Below are 17,641 nucleotides of genomic sequence, written 5' to 3'. Positions count from 1 at the left end.
CCGTCCGGCCCATGCACTGTATTTGTCCTGACCCCTCCCAGCAACCCCCCACCCCACATCTCCCACCCACAATTTAATTGTGTATACTAGAATGATTGTGTGCATGTGGGGAGCGTGAGGCGGGGTGGTTAGTTGGGAGAAGACGTAACCTGTTTTAAAGTGAACAAGGCAACTACGATACGCTATGAAAGATAAAACTTGTTTGCTGGCGCTAAAGGCCGTACAAATATGTTCAGATGAAAAAGTACAAGCCTGCTGTTTGCATATCCTCTTCTTGCAAAATTCATTCCCCCCATTTCAATTAAAGAATCTGAACACAATTTGTTAATACTCACCCGAAGCTCTTTAAAACGGAGGATATTTATCGGCCCGCGGTGCCTGTGACAGTAAAATTAACATTTCCTCATTCCAATCCTCCCGGCAACTTTCAAACAGTGCCCGGGGAGAAATCTGTGATTATTATTCAATTCATTTGCTGCATTGAATTACATAGCGAAATAATGGCAAGAATGGCCTCAAATGCTCTGGTTCGTGGTTATTCCGTGAACGTTCCAGCTGGTGTTTATTCCCGATTTCTATCTGACCAAACTTAATTCAAAAGGAAAGATGCGAATCACCATCCAGGGAGCGTTCCTGTAAAATTGGACTTGAATTAATGTGGCCTCAATGCCGCAGAAGATTCATGCTGTGCAAGCTGGTGGCTTTTAGTAATGTAAATCTGAGGTGAAAATCTACAGTATCCCCGTAAAGTGACCACGAGGGGACACACCAGCAACTGGGCTGGTGGAGGTTGGGCCCACCTATCAGCGAAATTTGGAATATGAGCCTCCTGTCCATGTTTTTCAATAAAAATAATACACCCTCATACAGGAGGCAGTCCAACAGGCAGATCCACGTGGGACCCAACATGACAAGTTAATCTGCAGTGGCAGAATAGCATACAATACTTTGGAAATTATCTGCAGTTCTCTCCAATTTGCCTGTAACAATGAAGAATAAAACCTATGAGGTAATTGTTAATCAGAGCCCCCACCGCCCCCAGTCCTGGCAATCTATACTGAGCCTGTTACACTGTTTTAAGTGTATTGCACCATCCAGTCCCTTAGTGGAGATAAATTGTAATGAAAATCGGCTTAAATTCCCTCTCCGGGTCATTACGTTGTTATGGGCCAGGGTTTAGAGAACCCCAAAGTGTATCATGGAATTCACCTGACTCACAACTTTTACTAGATTGTGGTATGGGGAGCACACGGCTCACTCTACAGGTGTGGTACAGCAGAAATGGAAAAGTATTTTTTAAAGCAAAACAATGTTTATTCGATGAACTCAAGTTAATCTTTTTAAAACATACAGTGAACATCTTAGCAACCATTAATTCAAATACAACCCCCAAACACTAAGTAATCCTTAAGCTGTCCTTTTAACATCCATAAGACTTTAAAAAAACTTTAAACAGAAGCACATCAGGTTAAAGTCACTACTGAGAGCAGTTATTAGTTTTAAATCACCAAAGGGTCAACTTACAGTCTTTATATTACAGAGAGAGAGACTAATACCCCTTCTGGCTGTGAGTGCAGCTCTGAAAACGAAACTAAAACACATCCTGCAGCAAACAACCTAAAATGAAAGTAAAAAGCTGACAGACAGCCCAGCCCCACCCACACTCTGACATCACTGATAAACACCCATTTCTTAAAGGTACATTTCTTAAACGCCCATTTCATAAAGGTACTCTCACATGACAACGTGATGACGTTGGCTGGACAGTGCATTTGAGTGGCCGTATTGTGCGAAGAGCAATTTGGCTCAGCGAGTGAGAATCGTGAACTACCATCCACTGACCAGGCGCACACATGAAGGACAAATACGTGATGATGTACTGGAGGACTGCCAGTACTCATGGGACCACATCAGTACCTTGACAATAGCGGGCGACGAGAAGGAAAATAACTTACAAGAATTCATTTGACTCAATATTTACTCTCCATGGGAACAAAGAGGTAGCAAGAGGTGGACCTTTGCCCTGGCGAGACCGTCAAGGAAAGAGGCACAATGCCAAGAGTCAGGAATGTGCGGTGTGAGATCCCACTCCCAAGGTCTCATTTGGGATGGAGTGCCTGACTAAAAGGGTTGAGTTTGGACTTAGCTGGATGCCCAGCCTGGATGAAAACAGAAAATGCTGGAAATCCTCAGCAGGCCTCACAGCCTCGATAAAGGGAGAAACCTTTCATTCCAATCTGCAACATTGGACTGAATTGTGCGTTGAGGGCCAAATCGGCCGGTGGGGAACGGGCAGCAGCACGGATCATCAGGGTGGGATAGAGAAGTCAGGGGTGGGGCGGGAATGGGGATTACCTTGGGTGGGGGGGGGGGGGGGGAGCTTTAATAGGGACAAGGGGACAGAAAAGGAGGCAAAAATCACCCTTGCCCACTAGGTTTCGCTTGGTGGGTTGGACACGTGATGTTGGTCTCCTACACCACAGCAGGAGGAGGTCCTTAGGTGGTCATTAATTGGCGACACCGAGGGAGTCAATTGGCCCATAGTTGAGTGAGCCTCCTGACACATCCCCCCACTGCTGGTAAAATCGTAGCAGGGGTGAGTGGGGGCAGGTAGGTGGCAGGCCTGGCGCCGTTGCCATGGGATTTTCCCACTGGAGGTGGGTGACTTTGTGTGAATTCTTTTCACCACCTGTTTGCTTATTAGAAAGCTGGACCCTGCACTGTCCAACCGACAGTGAAACATATATGGTCCTGAGGGCTCTAGACAGGGTGGATGTGGAAAGGAGGCTTCCCCTTGTGGGACAATCTGGAACTAGGGGTCACTGTTTAAAAATAACGGGTCACCCACTTAAGACAGAGATGAGGAGACATTTTCTTATCAGAGGGTCGTGAGTCTTTGGAACTCTCTTCCTCAAAAGGCGATGGAGGCAGAGTCTGCAGGCGGGATTTTCTGATTGTTCCTGCCAGTGGGGTTGACCAGCCCCGCTGAGGGCAGCCCATTGCCCGGTGTGGGTTCCCCAGCGGTGGATGGTGAAAACAATGGGGAACCTTGTTGACGGTGGTGGGACTGGGCAATCCCACCGCTGCAAAAACGCATTACGGGAATGCAGAAAATCCCACCCCTTGAATATTTTGAAGTTAGATAGACCCTTGATAAGCAAGGGGGTACAGGCTTTTGGAAGTAGATCGGGTTGAGGTTACAAGCAGGCCGGCCTTGATCTTATTGAATGGATCAACAGGCCGAGTGGTCTTCTCCTGCTCCTAGTTTGTATGTCTGTATGCAGGTCCCCTCGGAGGACCAGAGAGGCCTGGGCCACTTCCACCTTTAGGGGCCACTAGCCATAAATAGAAAAATGAAGGGCAGCACGGTGGCACAGTGGGTTAGCCCAGTTGCCTCACGGCGCTGAGGTCCCAGGTTCGATCCTGGTTCTGGGTCACTGTCCGTGTGGAGTTTGTACATTCTCCCCCGTGTTTGCGTGGGTGTCACCCACACAACCCAAAGATGTGCAGGGTAGGTGGATTGTCCAGGCTAAATTGCCCCTTAATTGGAAAAAATGAATTGGGTACTCTAAATTTAAAAAAAAAGAGAATAAATAAAAAAATGAAGATACACGCAAACAACATATTGCACCAAAAGGAAGTGAGATATAATTTAAATATTTTAAAAATTGCTTTTCTAGCCTTTTTCTTGAGGGAAAATTTGTCTTTTACTAATAAAATTATTAGTGTCACAAGTAGGCTTACATTAACACTGCAGTCGCCGCACTCCGGCACGTTTTGTGGCACACTGTGGGAGAATTCAGAATGTCCAATTCACCTAACAAGCACGGCTTTCGGGACCTTTGTGGGAGGAAACCGGAGCACCCGAGGAAACCCACGCAGACACACAGGGAGAACGTGCAGACCCCGCACAGACAGTGACCCAAGCCGGGAATCGAACCTGGGACCCTGGCATTGTGGAGCAACAGTGCTAACCACTGTGCTGCATTGTCACATTTGATATTAATAATAATCTTTTATTGTCACAAGTATGAAGTTACTGTGAAAAGCCCCTAGTCCCCACATTCCGGCACCTGTTTGGGTAAGCTGGTACAGGAATTGAACCCGTGCTGCTGGCCTTGGTCTGCATTGCAAGCCAGCTGTCTAGTCCACTGAGCTAAATGTCACACAGTGTGGCAAGACTATTCAAATGCTCTTGTCCCACAACGGAATGGTGATAATTCCTGACCTGCTTTAACACGTTGAAAGTGTGCTCACCTGAAGCCACTGATGTAGGTAAACAGACAAAAATATACAATGCGATTGTGATATTAAGAAACACCCCAGAGTGTTCGGCTCACAGTTAACACTGCAATAGCAACTTGAAAGCAAGTGTTGACTTCGTCGACTTAAAGTTAATTGTAACCAACAATCATTTCTCCATCAAGACAGCACAGTGCCACCTGTATCCCCTTTATTTATATGTGCATCCTATCAAACAATAAGTGTGGTCTAATAAACAATCAAAACTCCATTCTAACTTAGGCATTGGAGAACATCAATTCTTTCCTAATACCTTGGGCAGGATCCTCCGACACCCCGCTGGGTCGGTGAATTCCCGGGAGGGCGGCCCGAATCCCGCCTCGCCGCCCCGATGCCGGCTGCCGTATTCGCCAGTGCCAGTTTTTGGGCAGGGGCGGGGTTCACGCCACGCCGGTCGGGAGCCGTTGGCAGCGGCCCCTCCCCCCGGCAATTCTCCGGGCCCTGATGGGCCGAGCGACCGTCGGTTTTTGGCCAGTCCCGCCGGCGTAGATTAGACATGGTACCACACAGCGGGACCTGGCAGGTAAGTTGGCTGGGGCGGTCCTCGGGGGGGGGCGCGGGGGGATCCAACCCTGTGGGGGCCCCCATGACGGCCTGGCCCGTGATCGGGGCTCACCGATCTACGGGCGGGGCCTGTGCCATGGGGGCACTCCTTCCTTCCCTGCCAGACCCTGTAGGGCTCCGCCATGGCCGGCGCGCCTGAATACGCCGGCGGTTCTGCGCATGCGCGGGATCACGCCGGTCCTTTGGCGCATGCGTGGACTCGTGCAGTCCCTTCGGCGCCGGCTGGTGCGGCGTCGACCCCTCCAGCGTGCACCTAGCCCCCGGAAGTGCGGAGGATTCAGTTACTTCCGGTCAGCCCGACGCTGGAGTTTTTAACCCCGGCGTCGGGCCACCGCGCCGATTCCGGAGAATCCCGCTCACAGAGTCCAAGTTTGAGTATTTCTTGAGGCAGTTCCTCGGGCTTGCAATCCTGGAAGAGTGCTTTCATTCTTAGGATTTTATTCTGAAAAGCTATCCAAAGAGTTCCTGTGAAAGAATAGTACGACAACATCAACTTTGCGCTCGCCCTGCTGCCTTAACACTCAAACTTGCCACCTTCTTCATGCGTAGTAAGGATAGGCTGTGCAGCCGCTGCTTCGTGCACAATATGGAACAACGAAACTTACTTTCTTTTCCTGTACTATTTCCGTTTGTGCAAAAAAGAAAATTACGAAACTTATCAAATGCCCGCAAATTGACAAGTGTCTACGTTTGAGGCCCCCCTTTAAGCTTGCAGCCCCGGCCAAGTAGCCCCCCCCCGCCCCCCCCCCCCCCCGTGCCCTCCGCCCCGTCCCCCCTCTGATTGGCCATGTTTGTCTGTGCGCTGGTGTGTTCGTAACACAGAACAGGACATCTGATAGAGCAATTCAAAGTTGTTTGGTAAGTAGAGAAACTCCTTTTTCACTGTTCAGCTTCTCAGATAACAAAAGGGTATTTATTTATCTGGAGAGTATTCAACAAAGGACATTTTTATAGGTCATTTTGCGGTGGGGGTGGGGGATGAGGGGTGGGGAGGGGGTGGGGTGGGGGGCATTAGAACACAAACTGCCCAACTAGAAGCAATGGTGGGAAGCAGAATCGTCAATAACTTTGAAAAGTGAAGCAGATCAACATCAGAAAAAGAATGGGTCAATGGAATTAAATGTGTCATCGCCAGCACGGGGACTACGGAGGGCAAATGATTATCTTCATTGCGGTCCTTGTGGAGTACGGGCTCCCCCGCTAGGGGTGGGGAATAGCTATTAACGTCTGTATGAAAGGTCGGACAGTAAGGCACGGACCAGTGAGGAACCCAGTAGGGTTTGACGAGGCAGTGTACATATCGCGTTGTAAAAAACTCTTTGTTTCTTTATTTTACTCAGTGTGGACTCCCCATGTCATTATCAAACTGGCGACTAGAATGGAATCTTCCTGTGAGGCACAAGGGTTGTTCCGACAAAGAGACAGGCAAGACCTTCACAACAGGCGTGTCCAAAATGAAGGTGCTGGCAAGAAGCCATGCCTAGTGACTGGGTTTGGACACACAGGTCGAGACGATGGCCCAGTAGTGCTCAATCTATCAAGAACACCAGAAGCTGCCTGCTGCAGCACTCCTCCACCTTGGATGTGGCCAGGACACCCTTGGGCTCACGTACCCGCTAAATTCGCTGGTCTATTCTTGGGGTCGATTAAGGGCAGCATGGTTAGCACTGCTGCTTCAGAGCACCAGGACCCCAGGTTCGATTCCCGGCTTGGGTCACTGTCTGTGCGTTCTCCCCGTGTCTGTGTGGGTTTCCTCCGGGTGCTCCAGCTTCCTCCCACAAGTCCCGAAAGACGTGCTTGTTAGGTAATTTGGACATTCCGAATTCTCCCTCAGTGTACCCGAACAGGCACCCAAGTGTGACGACTAGGTGCTTTTCACAGTAACTTCATTGCAGTGTTAATGTAAGCCTACCTGTGACAATAAATATTATGATGATCATTATGTTTCTCGTGTTGGTGATCTCTGAGCAGCCGATCTGTCCAGCTATCCAGTGGTGAAAATAATTCTAAGTGTGGGCTCGATTGGAGAGGAACTCGCAAGGGCCTAAAATAATGGTGAAGTGTGGTTAGATAGCGACCAGGAGCTTGCCAACACGGCTGTCGAGGGGCTCCCTGGAAAGCTTGCTTGCTACGACTTGTCCCGTTAAATCGTGCACATAATCTAACCTTGGGGCTGTGTTAAACTTGTACAATAGTGAGCAAACAGCAAAGAAAACTGAATCCAAAGTAAATGGATTCCTGTGCCATGTTTATAAATCATGTTTTGTGTGTCTAAAAACTACTAAATGCTGCGTGGGACTTTTGGTCACAATCTTAAATTTGAGATAGGTGAGATTTTAATTTGATTAAGGGGGTGGGTTGAGAAATCACAAAAGGTTTTTCTTAACAAAGGAATAAAATGCGGAACAGAAAAGATTGGAGTCAAAGTCCTTTAGCACAAAGACAGAGTTTTAAAAGAACATTGCAATTAGGAAAGGTTCATTGCTGGCCGACTTTTCTGGATTTTCCTGTGAAAGTCAGGCAAAGGGCATCACAGAATTGCGGGGATTAAACATTCTCCCTGGAGGATAATGACGTTTTAACACATTTAGCACAGAGCTGAGTAAATAGGAGATGTTATGTTGGGTTATCAGCACTCCTGTTCATTAAATGGTAACATACTTAAGCGTGTTTCTAACTGCTGAATGTTGTGGAACAAATATAAATACAGCAAAACTTCAACTGTTGAAATGGATTACAGTTTAAATTTGTTCATAAAGGATCCCTGGATAATTAGTGCTAATCCATTCAGGATTTGATCCTTTTCCCAAATGTTGACATATTGAAGGGCAATTAGGGATAGGCAATAAACGTAGGCCTGGCCAGCAACATCCACTTTCTGTGAAGGAATTTCTAAAACACTAAGGGTGTGAAAGTGTGACACATACAGCGATCTCTACTGTTGAGATCACACTCGGTGTGGAAATACGAATTACCTGCAAGTTCTGCTCCAAGTCACATCTCGCATTGACTTGGACATATAGCGCCATTCCTTCATTGCCACTGGGCCGAAACCTTGGAAGTCCCTATCCAACGGCAGCGGTTCAAGAAGGAGGCTCGCATCATCTTCTTCTATGAAACTTCCACGCACGGTAGTGCAGGGCAGCACGGTAGCACAAGTGGATAGCACTGTGGCTTCACAGCGCCAGGGTCCCAGGTTCGATTCCCCGCTGGGTCACTGTCTGTGTGGAGTCTGCACGTTCTCCCCGTCTCAGCGTGGGTTTCCTCCGGGTGCTCCGGTTTCCTCCCACAGTCCAAACATGTGCAGGTTAGGTGAATTGGGCGTACTAAATTGCCCTTAGTGTCCAAAAAGGTTAGGTGGGGTTATTGGGTTATGGGGATAGGGTGGAAGTGAGGGCTTAATGTGGGCCTGTGCAGACTCGATGGGCAGAATGGCCTCCTTCTGCACTGTATGTTCTATGTTCCTAATTAATAGTGAACATGTTCAAAATACTCTGGCACTCTTTGTTTGGATACAGTTCTCCTACATTCTTAAACGGTTCAGGTCAAGTTCAAATTAGTTATAGCGTTGAGTTCCAAGGTTCTGTTATAGCCTTGTAACACTATCTAATCCAGCTCTGCTGTACAACATATTTTGAATGTACCGCATGGCTATTTGAGCCTTTCCACTACCATCTGTACATTTTTAAAATTGGGATTGTATGTTTTATTACCACAATGGTAATGACCTTCTACTGCCAGAGCAGTTACTGTTACTCATAAGAAGCAACGCTTCACGATTCAGTTTCACTGGCTCAGTGTGCTGAGAGCAGCTTCCAACTCCTGGAAGCTGCATCTGTATAGTCATCAAGTAGATAAGGAGCAGGACTTGCCTGAGACTATCCCCTGCCCAAACACAGCACTGACCTTCACTCAGGCACACACATTAACGCAGCCCAACATTGCAATGAAGATTTCAGATTAGGCCCTTCTTTGCAAATGAAATTGCATCACGGATTCTGCATCGTTGAGCGTATTCAAGGCTGAGACAGACAGATGGTTTTGGTCCATTAGTCAATCAAGGGGTGGGTGGGGAAATAGAGTTGACCCGGAAGATCAGCCATGATCATACTGAATGATGGAGTAGGCCTGAGGAACTGTATACTCCTGCTCCTATTTCTAATGCTCTTATATTGCTATTAACATTTGCTGATGCGCCAATTATTTTGGCCTTAGCCAATATCGCAGTTCTGACTCATAAGGTGTGTGGCCTACCCGCTATGTTGGATGCTCAGGAGGCCATTTTGCATCTAAGAAACAAACTCTGCTTGGCCGAACTTCAATGAGTCTTTTGGCAACAAGTAAATGGCCATTTATTCCGATAATTCCATTGCAAGTGGATAGGAAGCCATACTTGAAAGATAAAATTACCATTGATTGCATGAATTTTTACAGCCATGTTCATATCATAAACTTGTATTGACATAATCACAGATGTTCCAAATGCTTCACCAGGGAGCAAAAAACACTGAGCGGCAACGTTGGTAGAGGCGGTGAAACACTTGCAAAAAGAAGACGAGGGCGGCAAGGTAGCACAGTGGTTAGCACAGTTGCTTCACAGCTTCAGGTTCCCAGGTTCGATTCCCGGCTTGGGCCACTGTCTGTGCGGAGTCTGCACGTTCTCCCCGCGTCTGTGTGGGTTTCCTCCGGGTGCTCCGGCTTCCTCCCACAGTCCAAAGACGTGCAGATTAGATAGATTGGCCCTGCTAAATTGCCCTTAGTGTCCAAAAAGGTTAGGTGAGGTTACTGGATTATGGGGATAGAGTGGAGGTGTACGCTTACGTAGGGTAGATGCAGACCCGATGGGCCGAATGGCATCCTTCTGCTGGCCCACCCGCGATGCTACGCCCCCGATGGGCCGAGTTCCCGATGGCGCGGGACACGTATGGTCCCAGTGGTCAGGACCCTGGCGTGCCAGCTGTTTTCAGGTGCGGCGCACCCTTGCCGACAGCGGGATTCTCCGTTCCGCCAGCCGGCCAAAGGCGTTTCATATTGTGGGCAGCCCGGGAAATCGCCGGGCCTGGGTGAGCTGCCGGCGTAGCAGAGAATCCCGACAGCGGAGAATCCAGCTCACTGTGTAATCCTCTTGGGACCAGAGTTCAAACCCCACCTTGTGAGATAATGAAATTTGAATTCAATTTTTAAAAATCTAGAATTAGGTAAATTGGCGACGCTAAATGAAATGAATTGAAAATTGCTTATTGTCACAAGTCGGCTTCAATGAAGTTACTGTGAAAAGCCCCTAGTCGCCATATTCCGGCGCCTGTTCGGGGAGGCTGTTACAGGAATTGAACCGTGCTGCTGGCCTGCCTTGGTCTGCTTTCAAAGCCAGCGATTTAGCCCTGTGCTAAACAGCCCCTGCTCTTTAGTTTCCAAAAGTTAAGTGGGATTACAGAGGTAGGGTGCTCTGTTGGAGGGGATGGTGCAGACCTCTGCACCATAAGGATTCTATGAGAATTGTTGTTAAAACCTATCTGGTTCTCTAATCTCCTGCCATCCTTACCTGGTCTGGCTGACATGTGACTCTTAAATGCCCTCTGAAATGGTCTAGCAAGCCACTCGGTTCAAGGGCAAATAGGGTGGGCAAAAAATTATTGTTTTTAAAAGAACTGCCCATCAGGAGTGAACCAAACTGATCAGAATTGAGGCTCAGTTTTGGTTTGAAATCAAAGTGACATCATGCATGTACAAGAATTATTTTTCCTTCCAGACTCATTTTTTACACAGGCACATCCGGAGAGAACAAACTTGAATTGTTTCAAAATTGACTCTGCTGAATGAATCCAAATTAAGTCTTTTTGGACTCGTCCCAATTTTAATTTCTTTTTTTACAGTGGTTTCTCCAACCAATGTTGCTGCAGTAGGGTATTTAATAATGACGGAAAACATTGAAAATGCTTCCAACGCACGCACAATACGACAATAGCAAAATAATAACCTCATCATGTCTCCATGGACATTCCTGTGATCAAGAAAACAAAAATAATTCAAACGGACATTATAGCCTTTAATAGATGAATTCCCAACATTGTTGCAGGGCAGCACTGTGGTTAGCACAGTGGCTTCACAGCTCCAGGGTCCCAGGTTTGATTCCCCGTTGGGTCATTGTCTGTGCGGAGTCTGCACGTTCTCCCCGTGTCTGCTTGGGTTTCCTCCAGGTGCTCCGGTTTCCTCCCACAGTCCAAAGATGTGCAGGTTAGGTGGATTGGCCAGGATAAATTGCCCTTAGTGACCAAAAAGGTTAGGAGGGGTTATTGGGTTACGGAGATAGGGTGGAAGTGAGGGCGTAAGTGGGTCAGTGCAGACTCGATGGGCCGAATGGCCTCCTTCTGCACTGTATGTTCTATGTTCTAAGTCTGCCGTCGTAGCCCTCTGTTCTCTTCTGTCTCAAATTCTTGCCTCATCTCCCCTTAAATGCATCTTTACTGTTCGCACCATCCACCCCCGTGATGCAAAGTCGCACATTCTTATCACTCTTTGGATGAAGACATTTCTTCTGAATTCCCGACTGCATTTTTTGGTGACTGTTTTATATTAATGGCCTGTAATGGACTGCACAGTAGCACAGTGGTTAGCACTGTTGCTTCACAGCGCCAGGGTACCCGGGTTTGAATCCCGGCTTGGGTGACTGTGCGGACGTTCTCCCCGTGTCTGCGTGGGTTTCCTCCGGGTGCTCCGGTTTCCTCCCACATGTCCCGAAAGGCGTGCTGTGAGGTAATTTGGACATTCTGAATTCTTCCTCTGTGTACCCGGGCAGGCGCCGGAGTGTGGACACTAGGGGCTTTTCACAGTAACTTCATTGCAGTGTTAATGTAAGCCTACTTGTGACAGTAAAGATTATCATTATTAGCTGTGCTCTCTCCCACCAGAGGAAGCATTCTCTTTGCATCCACTTTATCAAAACTTTGAATAATTTAAAAGTAACTTTGCAAAACTCAATCTTTTCCTTGCTGCATCGTAAGTCCTCCTGGGGTGGTACCTATTCAAACTACATTTTCTGATTACCAATTCAGTTAGCTGATGGGCATTTGCTTATCTTTTATTTCATGCACTAACCTTTTTTTATGTTAGATAGCATTGTGGTTCACCGATTAAAGCTGCCAGCTGGAATGTTGTCAACTCATTGGAGTGTTAATACAGACTAAATACAGTGAATGGATTGCAGTATACAACACAGGGAGTCTTAACTATTACTGTTGACAGGAACAAATCTTTCATTATAACCTTATCTTTTGATACAAGCTGCAATCTGCTGCAATCATTCAACCAATTTTAACTGATTTCTTGCCAAAATAAATGTTACATGATTGCACTCAAGCAGATAGAGTCATTATATCCATGTATCTGGGTGAACCGTGAATGGCAAATTAAGTGGCATAATTTCTGGTTGGTAAAAGTCACTCATTATGTGTGACCAATGGAACAGAGAAGTTTATACTAGTTCCCAGCATAGAGTCCCTACAGAGCAGGAGGAGGCCATTCGGCCCATCGAGTCTGCACTGGCCCTCTGAAAGAGCACCCTACCGAGGCCCAATCCCCCACCCTATCCCCGTAACCACATCTTGGCCAATCCACCTAAACCTGCACCTCTTTGGACGGTGGGAGGAAACCGGAGCACCCGGAGGAAACCCACGCACACATGAGCATAATGTACAAACCCCACTCAGACAGTTACCCGAGGTAGGAATCGAACCCGGGTCCCTAGCGCTGTGAGGCAGCAGTGCTAACCCAATGTGACAAGGTGGCGGATCAGGTCAGGTTAAGAAAGGGGTGGGTAGGACAGGTATTCCACTCGGGGTTGGACGCAAAGAACAGAGGGGTGGCAATATTGGTGGGGAAGCGGGTGTCGTTTGAGGCCAAGAATATCGTAGTGGACAACGGAGGGCGATATGTGATGGTGAGTGGTACATTGCAGGGGACGTGGGTGGTATTGGTAAATGTATACGCCCCGAACTGGGATGATGCCGGATTCATGAAGCGCATGTTGGGGCGCATTCCGGACCTGGAGGTAGGAAGTTTGATAATGGGTGGGGATTTTAATACGGTGTTGGACCCAGCACTGGATCGCTCCAGATCGAGGACCGGAAAGAGGCCGGCGGCGGCCAAGGTGCTTAGGGGGTTTATGGATCAGATGGGGGGAGTGGACCCGTGGAGGTTTGCCAGGCCGCAGGCCAGGGAAGTTTCTTTCTTCTCCCACATGCACAAAGCCTACTCCCGGATAGATTTTTTTGTTCTGGGCAGGGCGCTGATCCCGAAAGTGGAGGGAACGGAGTATTCGGCCATAGCCATTTCAGATCACGCCCTGCACTGGGTGGAACTGGAATTGGGAGAGGAGAGGGAGCAACGCCCGCTGTGGCGGTTGGATGTGGGACTGCTGGCAGATGAGGTGGTGTGTGGGAGGGTGAGGGGGTGTATCGAAAGTTACTTGGAGGTCAACGACAACGGGGAGGTGCGGGTGGGGGTAGTATGGGAGGCGCTGAAGGCGGTGATCAGGGGAAAGCTAATCTCCATCAGGGCTCACAGGGAGAAGATAGAGGGCATGGAAAGGGAGAGGCTAGTGGGGGAGATTTTAAGAGTGGACAGGAGATATGCAGAGGCCCCTGAGGAGGGATTACTTAGGGAAAGGCGACGTCTCCAGACGGAGTTTGACATGTTGACCACAGTGAAGGCAGAGGCTCAGTGGAGGAAAGCGCAGGGGGCGACCTACGAGTATGGGGAGAAGGCGAGTCGAATGTTGGCACACCAGCTCCGTAAGAGGATGGCAGCGAGGGAAATAGGTGGAGTTAAGGTTGGAAGGGGAGCTACAGTGCGGAGTGCGACGAAAATAAATGAGGCATTCAAGGCCTTCTATGAGGAGCTGTACAGATCCCAGCCCCCAGCGGGGGAAGAGGGGATGAGACGATTCCTAGACCAACTGAGATTCCCGAGGGTGGAGGAGCAAGAGGTGGCTGGTTTGGGGGCACCAATTGGGTTGGAGGAGCTGAGCAAAGGTTTGGGGAATATGTAGGCAGGGAAGGCCCCGGGACCGGACGGGTTCCCGGTGGAGTTCTACAGGAAGTACATAGACCTGTTGGCCCTGTTGCTAGTGAGGATCTTTAATGAGGCAAGGGAGGGACCCTGCCCCCGACAATGTAGGAGGTGACAAAAAAAAACAATGTGACACCATGCCGCCCCTGGGGAGTAGGTCCCGCCTTCTGGAACTTCCCACCAATCCGATTGGCCGGCAGCCCCGGAAGTCCAGGCAGCGGCAGGAAAGCGTCAGTGGCAGCGGCTGGGATGGCAGAAGAAGAAGAAAAAGAAGATGAATCCCCGGAGCAGGTAATCCCGGGGTCTTGATCTGGGAAGACTTGGATAGGGTAGGGAGAGGGTCAGGATGGGGGAGGGGGATGGGTTTAAGGGAGGGAGCTGGTCGGAAGGATGGGGTGGAGGGTTCAACCTAAGGTGTGGGGGGGAACCCAGTGATTGGCAAAGGGAAACACCCAAAGAGTGACTCCCGCCCTTCCTTCCTGCCATTTAAGAACTTGAGGTAAAAAATTGGGCTTCTGCTCCCTCCCTGCTGCTCCTCACTAAATGTTTTTTGGTGTGGGCAGCATATTATCAAGGTCAACTGTCTTGATAACAAGCCTAATTGACCCTCAATTGCCCCTTAGTGTCCTAAAAGGTTAGGTGGGGTTACTGGGTTACGGTTGTGGGCTTAAATGGGGTGCTATTTCCAAGGGCCGGTGTAGACTCGATAGGCCGAACGGCCTCCTTCTGCACTGTAAATTCTATGATTCTATGATTCTATAATCGTCTGAACCAATATATAAAGGGGATACAGGTGGCGCTGTTTTGCTGTTGGAGAAGTGAGTACTGAACACAATAAACCTGGAGTCGAAGAAGTCAAGACTTGCTTCCTCGTTCTTATTATATAGTTACAATCAGAGCTTAACAGGTGGGTTCAGAAGATCCTCCTGACAGGAAGGGCTGGAGTGCTCGGAAAAGATAGATTCAAATAAGTTCTTTAAACTCGGGTTTCAACTCTGGAACACAAAGGAAAACGGGAAGTTAAAGCAAATTCTTTTCAGTAAAAGAGAGACAAACACATGGAGCAGAACATCAACAAGATGAATAAAATTCAAGATTATTAGGCTTAGAAATACGTCAAGGTAGTCTGGTGGGAAATTAAATGAGTCGACTGGATGGACCGCAGGTGCACTCTTGTCTGAAAGCTATGGCTATGTATGCAAGTTGTATCGAATTTAACAACAATGGGATTTGAACTAATAGCAAAATAATTAATAAATTATTATAGTTATGAAAAAATATGTCTGTTCCCATTTATATGATTTGCAATTGAATTTCAGCATTGATTGTCATAAAGAATACATAATTTAGAATGTAGGTAAGTTTTTCTTCATGCCTTCACTGCTTGTGTGGGAATAATATGAACATTGATAAATGATTAAACGTACTCACAATCTTTCATCTCTTCTGATAGCCCTGTCCTAAAATCACAGGGGGATGAAATTAGGAGACGCAACTATCAGGCGAGAGGCACAACGGGTGACAGATGGGATTTTGTCTTTTTAATATCCACACCCATATTAGATTTCACTCCAATTGTCGCTTAAGTCATAAAGGAAGGTTTCAGGTAGAGGGCTGGATTCTCTGCTGTCGGGATTCTCCATTGCACCGGCAGCCCGTGGATTTCACGACGGCATGAGACTGCCCACAATGGGAAACCCCATTGGCAGGCTGGCGAGACGGAGAATCCCGGGGGCGCGGCGCACCAGAAATCTGGTGCAGCGGGATAGAGAATCTCGCCACGGTATCTGATCTGAAGGAGGTCACCAGTAAAGGCTGGTTTAAAGAAGGGGAAGATAGCCTGCTCAATCTCCAATAGTTGCTGTTGAATTTATTGTCCTCCCTTTCAGAGGGCATTTAAGAGTCAACCACATTGCAGATCACGTGAGGTGAACAAATTTCCTTCCCTGAAGGGCATTGGTGAACCTGGTGGTTATTTGCAACAATTGACAATAGCTTCAGAGCTATTGTGAGGCTTTTAATTCCAGATTTTTATTGAATTCAAATGTCATGACCAGCCATTGCAGGATTCGAACCCCGGTCCCCAGGGCTTGCCCTGGGTCTCTGGATTACTAATTCAATACCATTATGCCACCACAATGTTACTCTGCCACAATGTTACTCTGCTCTACCACTCCACTTTCTATGTTCCATGATTCTATTTTGCTTTAGTCCACACTACAAACTCTAACAACTCTTTTGTTTCACACATTCCACATGATTGATCTTTATTTCATTTTATTTCAAGCCTGCATTGACATTGCTTAGGTGGAAGGTGGAAGTGAATTCTCATGCACTTGCATGTACATTACAGAATAACCATATGGACTATAAATGGTTAGATTATTTGTAGATCACTTTTCTTACTTAAATACAGGCTATTTGTAATAAGTGATCATTTTGATAAAATTAAACTCTACACTCTACACAAATTAGACTCTCTACACACACCATAAGTATTCAGGAAAAATCCCAAAGTATCCCACTATTGCCTAGTTATCAGGAATGTTTTCTACCTGAATAAAACTGGCAAGCTTCTTCAGGGATTGCACAATGACCCGGATTTTCCCGAAGTGCTTCCTAAAGTGACTCTTATGGACCGGACCCTTGGCATTCGCACATGTTTAAAAGTGAAAATCCAGAACTTCTTGTCAATCAGTCCATGCTTCGCCAGAGGATAAGATGTTTGGGTTGCCCCTGACTGCAATCAATTAGAAATCACTGAACTGACGAGAACATTCACTCCTATGCTTTTAGTTCAGTAAAAACACCTGGAATACCAATACTTTGTTGAATTAGGTGCAATTAAGATTTTAACTATGTATTAAGTTTGTAATTTGTGATGAACATCCTCACTGGGCCTGAAAGAGTAATTTTATATTTATTGTTAAATTTCTACATTATGATAAAATGTTTTACATATTTGATGGTGGAATCTTCTGGTCCTGCTGCTGTCAATGGGGTTTCCCGTTATATGCAGTCCTCACCACTGGAGAACCCACGGTGGGGGAGCGGGGAGGTCACCATTGGTGGGACTGGAAAATCCCGCCGAAGAAAATTTCAGCCCATACATACTACCCAACATCTCTAAAATGACAAAAATGAAGATCTTTACATCTAGAACAAAGAACAAAGAAAAGTATAGCACAGGAACAGGCCCTTCGGCCCTCCAAGCCTGTGCCGACCATGCTGCCCATCTAAACTAACATCTTCTACGCTTCCTGGGTCCGTATCCCTCTATCCCCATCCTATTCATGTATTTGTGAAGATGCCCCTTAAATGCCACTATCGTCCCTGCTTCCACCACCTCCTCCGGCAGCGAGTTCCAGGCACCCACTACCCTCTGTGTAAAAAACTTGCCTCGTACATCTCCTCTAAACCTTGCCCCTCGCACCTTAAACCTATGTCCCCTAGTAATTGACCCCTCTACCCTGGGGAAAAGCCTCTGACTATCCATTCTGTCTACGCCCCTCATAATTTTGTAGACGTCTATCAGATCGCCCCTCAACTTCCGTCGTTCCAGTGAGAACAAAACGAGTTTATTCAACCGCTTCTCATAGCTAATGCCCTCCATACCAGGCAACATCCTGGTAAATCTCTTCTGCACCCTCTCCAAAGCCTCCACATCCTTCTGGTAGTGTGGCGACCAGAATTGGACACTATACTCCAA

The 17,641-nt window shown here is 47.5% G+C and overlaps 1 long non-coding RNA gene across 1 annotated transcript in view; it reads right to left on the bottom strand.

Annotated features, from left to right (window-relative positions):
• The window catches only part of LOC140398035 (uncharacterized), a 117,751-nt gene extending 117,175 nt beyond the window's left edge, over positions 1-576 (bottom strand). The window contains exon 1 of the long non-coding RNA XR_011937397.1: positions 336-576. This is a non-coding gene — a long non-coding RNA (uncharacterized lncRNA). The remainder of the gene's footprint in view (positions 1-335) is intronic.
• Between the last annotated feature and the right edge of the window lie 17,065 nt (positions 577-17,641).

Source organism: Scyliorhinus torazame, chromosome 21 (genome assembly GCF_047496885.1).
Source record: "Scyliorhinus torazame isolate Kashiwa2021f chromosome 21, sScyTor2.1, whole genome shotgun sequence".
Lineage (NCBI taxonomy): Eukaryota > Metazoa > Chordata > Chondrichthyes > Carcharhiniformes > Scyliorhinidae > Scyliorhinus > Scyliorhinus torazame.
Note: the sequence above shows the minus strand (reverse complement) of the source record. Positions and strands in the feature narration are given on the sequence as shown.